Source organism: Fukomys damarensis, unplaced genomic scaffold (genome assembly GCF_012274545.1).
Source record: "Fukomys damarensis isolate Sample0158 unplaced genomic scaffold, DMR_v1.0_HiC HiC_scaffold_33, whole genome shotgun sequence".
Classification (NCBI taxonomy): Eukaryota; Metazoa; Chordata; class Mammalia; order Rodentia; family Bathyergidae; genus Fukomys; species Fukomys damarensis.
Window position 1 is genome coordinate 10955013 of NW_022900945.1, and position 6254 is coordinate 10961266.

A 6254-nucleotide genomic window follows, 5' to 3' on the forward strand; every position below is an offset into this window, starting at 1 on the left:
ATTCATATAAAAGCCAGAATAAACATTGTTTAGAAGTGTCTCATAAAAAGTAAAAGCAAGCTTTTATTCTTCTGAGTGTAACTAAAAATGGATAGAAAAAAATATTGAATACTGAAAAGGGCAGATTCTTCCACCCTGCGTAGGGTCCACAGGCAAGACACGCCCCCCTTTTAGGAGTCAAGACATGAACAATATTTCTTCATCTTTAGGTGAGAGCATTAATGCTACTTTCTCAAAGAAGTCTTCTTTAATGTGAAACAGCTCAGTCTACATGAAGGCTCTTCCTCTTCTTTAAACACTTATTTAATTTTAATCATAAATAAACTTGTATGTATTTATTGTGCCCAATATACTGTTTTGAAGTTTGCATACATTATGAAATGGCTATGTTGAATGAATTAGCATATGTGTACTTCACATTAGACTTCCCTTATATTTTATCTCCTCTTAATATCCTTGATTGTCTCAAAGCCACTTGACACAACCATAGTTGTGTATCTCTGAACGATTACCCAATTATACTTCCTCTCCTTCAGACTATGAGCTCCATGGTGGCAGGGACTGTAGTAATTGCAGTAGACATTCAATAAGTATTTATTGAATTAATAATACCAATAATAAAAGATTTATTGTGCTTGCAGTGTACCAGGAACTGTGCTAAATACTCAATCCATGTGTGACTAAGTAATTTGTTAGCTTGATTGGCTAGGGAGCCACCTAGGGGGTCAGTAAAGCACATTTCTGGATGGGCCATGGAGACATGGTCTCTGGCCCTTTCCTCTCTGGCACTGCCCTCCAGACACCACGAGCTGATCATCTTTTCTCCATAGTGACCTTCCATCATGGCATTTCTGCCTTGGAGCTAGGTGACCATGGCTTGAATCCCATGATACCATAAGCTAAGTTAAACCTCTCTGCTGTGAATTGTATCTGTCAGATATTCTGTCTCAGTGATGGAAAAGCTGACTAGTACAACATCTTATTTATTAATGCTCTGTCTTAGTCTGCTTACTAGGTTGCCATGATAAAAATACCATAGACTGGGTGCCATAAACAACAAGAATTTATTTTCTCACAGTTGTGGAGTTTAGAGGCCCAGATCAAGAGCCCACTTCTTGACTGTCTCATTGCTGTGTTCTCACATGGTGGAGAGAATGCATTCTCTCTGATGTTTCTTTTTAGAGAGGCACTAATCTGATTACTTCAGGACCCCACACTTAAGACTTCATTTGAAATTATTTCTAAAAAAATATAGCCATATTGAAAATCATGGCATCAATACATAAATGTGGGGGGATACATACATTCAGTTCCACACCTAAGTCCCCAAATTCATGCCCTTGCATGGAAAATAAATTTAGTCCATCCCAACAGTAAGAGAAGTCTGAACTCAGCATCCACTCTAAAGTGTAGGATCTAAAGTCTCTAAATTATATTGGGTAAAACTCAAAATACAGTTAGTCTTGACATAAAATTCCTCTCCAGCTGTGAACCTGCAATCAAATGAATTTTATGCTTCCAAAGTACAATGGTGAGATAGGTATGGGAGAGATCCTTCCCCTTCCTAAAGGCAGAAATTGGAGAGCACAAAGGAGTGATGGGTCCCAAGAAAGTCCAGTCTCTAGCAAGGAAAATTCTGTCATCTCCTGTAGGGTTTGATGTTCTGTCCCTCACTGGTGGGCAGCCTGGCCTGTTGAAACCCAGGCAGGAGTAGTGGTGACAGTCTTGATGAGCTCTGAATCTTCCCTTTTTTGAAGAATAGTTTGTGTTCATAGCTCCAATATCCTATGGTCTTCAGTTTTAGAATCTAGTAGTCTTCATTTAGCCCCATCTCTATCCATTTCAGTTCAAACTGACAGCATCTCTGCCCGTATAATCCCATAAACTTTTCGTAAAGCCACAGGCCAGCTCCATTCTTGCATTCTCTCTTTCCTATGGGAGCTGGCATTTTTTTGGTAATATGGACAGGCAGAGAACATTCCACATCTTTCAGTTCTGAACTTCAGTTTCTCTCTGTCCGCTCAAGGTCATTTTACAGTTTGCAATCTGGAGAACTTAACTGCTCCTCCACTACTTGCTTAAACGTCTTCAGTTCAGCATTTAATTTCTTTGTTTAAAAGTCCTTCCTTCCACAAAACAGTAGAACACAGTTCAAACAAGTTCTTTGCCGTTGTATAGCAATGCCTCCCTTCCAGTTTCCTAGGCATGTTCCACCATTCCATCCCTTGAAGACCTCACCATAGTGGCCTATTTTTAATGTGTGTATTTTCCCTAATAGTCTGTTTATGATTATGTATCCTCTAAGAAGATGGATGTTTTCTGTGAAGCCTTCCTTTTTTCCTCTTGAGTCCTCACCTTCAGTTTCTATATTCCTACCAAGAGTTCCTTCCCGGAAATATGGGCTTTTTCTCTTTTTCTAATATGGACACCATGACTCCTCCAGCCTCCACCCATTACCCAGTTCCAAAACCACCATTTTTAGGTGTTGTTGAAGCGGCACCCTCGTCTGCGTACCGGAATTTGTAGTAAGCTGTCTGGGCTGCCATAACAAATACTAAAGACTGCGTGGTTCACCCTACATTGTTTTATTGTCTCACCTTTCTGGAGGATATAAAATTGAAGACTAAGGATCTAGGCAGTTTAGTTACTGGTGAGGGCTTTGCTTCTGGCTTATAGATGGCCATCTTCTCATTGAGTACTCAAATGGTGGAGAAAGAGACAGCCCTCTGGTTTCTGTTCTAATAAGGACTCTAGTCTCATTAGGTAAGAGACCTACATTTATGACTTTAATTTTACTTTCTTCCTTACTCTCAATATAGCCACAATGGAGTTTAAGACTCTAACATACGAATGGGGGGGCATAGATCAGTCCATGAAGAAACAGACCTAATGAAGTAGGCATTACGATTGCTTCTGTTTTCCAAACAAATACTCTAAGGCTTAGATCAAGGAGCTTTCCCAAAGTCACACTAATGAGTCAGGTCACAAGTCAGGTATACTCAAAGCTGGACTTGTAAAGATGCAGAAATACAAACTAGTTACACATAAGGGACTTCCAAGGAACAAAGTAATGAAGTTTGATTTGCATAAATCAAAGAAGACTTTCGGAAAAGAGGTAGATACCGAGATACCGAGTAGGAGTTTGAGAATCTGTATATGGAAGAAGACGTGTAGGCTAATAACAGTGGTGCTCAAACCTGTGTGTTAGGGTCTCTTGACACTCTTAAAAAGGAACTGAGACTCTCAAAAGTCTTCTGTTTATTTTAGTAATATCTATTAATGTTTACAGTATTAGAAAGTAAAGTTGGGTAGATTTAAAAATATTTATTATTTTGTTTAAAAATAATGATGAACCAATTTCATGTAAACATGAAGAGCAAATATGAGAAATAATTATTTTCCAAATTAAAAAGAATTAGTAAGAATAATAGCATTTGAAACATTTTTTCAAATGTCCCTGAGGTCTGGTTTATGGGAGACAGCTGGATCTCATAGTGCCTCTGCATTCAATCTGTGGGAACGTATTGTGATGCTTGAAGTTGATGAAGAAAATTCAGCTTCATAGAGATATTTAGCTGGAAAAAAGGAGTATTTGAGGAGACTTTTCAGATTATTGTGCACACTGCTTTGTTACTGAAGCCAAACTCCAGTTGGCAGTTTTTTTTTAAAGGTTAGTTACTATATGAAATCTGAAACTGAATCAGTGAACTTTTCATAGTTTGTTACTTTCAAATCCATTGGCCTAGCTTGCACTTCACATTTCTCATCCATGCATGATTTGTAGCATCTTGCCTTGGTCATTTGAAAATATCAGTTCACTGGGGTAACAGAGATCTTTCAGTTGTTCAAACAGCTCCTTATATGGTGTCCAAAAAAAAAAATCATAGTTTGTTAACATCAACCACTCCAGAATATCATAAAAAAATTAAGTTCCAAGGAGTTGCCAAGCTCATGTTGGTAGATATAAGCTTTATAAAATTGTAATTTTCACTTGAGAACAAGATTTTTGTCACTGGCATAAAATTTTGTAAAGTGATAGGATTATTTCACTTCTTTTCTATAAATGCCCAAGTCTAAGTAACCTAACTTCGTTTTCTTTTCAAATAAAAAATGTGCTCAACAAAAGCAACTACTGAATTCATGACTGACACAGTTACGAGCATTTCTTTGTGACCCTTGTGCTTATGCACATGGTAGAAGTGCTTTATGCCTTTTCCCATTTCATCACACAGAATAGTAAAAGCTCATGTACTAAAGGTCTTATAAAACTGATAATTCTTGCTACTTCATCAGAAAACACTGTTAGTTGAAGCTGGCATTTATTTTATTGGGGGTCCATGACCAGGAGGAACACAGTAACTATGAATAAATCTGAAGCCACTGTTTTAATTCATGCCAAGGTGCTAGCCGTTTTTCCTACCATTGTTTTTTATGCAAATGACAACTGAGTAAAAGAAAATATGCTTTAGTATTTTTACAAAAGCAGTTTTGAGTTTGTGTTCCCCTAGGAAGTATTGAGAGCTGCTGATCTAAGGAATTATGTCACGGAGGTGAGTGCATAGGGGAAGTCTGGTATAAGCATGATCTCAGCTGAGTATAAAGTTCACACTATCTGGGAATCCAAAATGACTGTGAGGTGGGGAACAGAGAAGCCATTAAATGAAGTTGGTAAGAGGGAGAAAGGTTTTACAAGGAGTCCTAAGATTCTGGAGTAAGTTGCCTTCATGGGAAACAAGGTGTTTCAGTAGTTTGTTGAGACACAATGACACTGTCTGTGTGTTTCCTCATCTGTAAATTGAGAATGCCACTGTGTATTGTCATTGTGTGAAGTGATGTATAAACAACTGGAAATGGGGTTTGGCACATAGAATGTCTCGTGGAAGCTATTATTGTGAACATGGGGTGTTGCTCTAATGATGAATTAGGGCAGCTCTTTCCACGCTTTGGCCAGGAGAAGAATGTCCTGGAAGACTTGTGAAACTCAGATTGTGGGACTGTGCCTTTGGAGTTTCTGGTCAAGATGGTCTGGGATGGGGCCGTGAATTTGCATTTCTGTCATGTTTGTGGATGCTAGCCCTGCTGCTCCTCTGGGCAGCACACTACAGGAGACCCAATCCTAGGAATTCCTGCATGCCCTTTTCCTTCCCAGTTACTCAACAAGCCAACGCCTGTTATTCATATCCATGCATGGAAAGTGGTGTTCACTTACTCTTCTTGTTTCACTTGACTTCATTTAATTTTGCCCAGAATTGAAATTTTCCTCGTGTTTTATTTTTATCTGAACAATAACTTGGAATAGTAATGGATTCAATATTTGCCGTTGGCTAACATGTTCAATTTTGCTGTTGCCTAATTGCTATTAAAGCCAGATGACTGGGTTCAGAGGATGTGCCTGACTACAGACAGTTTTACTCACCAGCGTATTGTTCACCAGTTCTCTGCTCCCTGACTGATGTCAAAGGGCACCTCTATCATGTTCTTCAACTTGCCCGAGCTTACTTGCTTCTGGGGCTTGGAAGGGTAGACTAGTGCTCAAGATGGCTGACAAAGATGTGCTCAGTGAAGAATGTCGGTAGTTTAATGGTCATCCATGATGCTGATTTCAAATCTTTTAATTTCAGGCACTGATAAGTCTGTAAGCAATTACAAAACAGTATGATGAAAGGGAAGGGTAAGGAGCTAATTAAGCTGATGGGACATCTAATCCTTGGGAGGCAGGGAAGGTTTCCCTGGGTTGGTGACATCTGGGCTGAATGCTTAGGGGAATTTGAATTAGCCAGGTAAAGAAAGCAGGCAAGCAAAATGAACTGTAAATTGATGATGAATCAGTGGTGAGACCGAGAGAAGAACAGAATCTTTGGGGAGGAAGTTAATTTAGTTGGTTCATCCAGTTTGGGGGAAGATAAAGATATAGAAAGGAGGAATGATAAAAAGGTAGAAAGGTTAGAGCTGGGTATGGTGCCTCATGCCTGTAACTCCATGACTCTGTGAGGCTGAGGTAAGAGAATCGTAATTCTGAGTCTAGCTTTGGCAACTTAGAACCTGTCTCACAATAAAAAATGAAAAATATGAAGGGATACAGCACAGTGCAAAGGCTGAGGACTGAAAAAAAACACCCAAATCAAAACAGAATAGAGGCTGGGGTTTAACTCAGTGATAGGACGCTTGTCTAGCAAGTGTGAGGCCCTGGGATCAGTCCTCAGCACCAAAAATTAAAAAAAAAAAAAAAAAAAAAAAAAAAAGGGGGGGGGGGG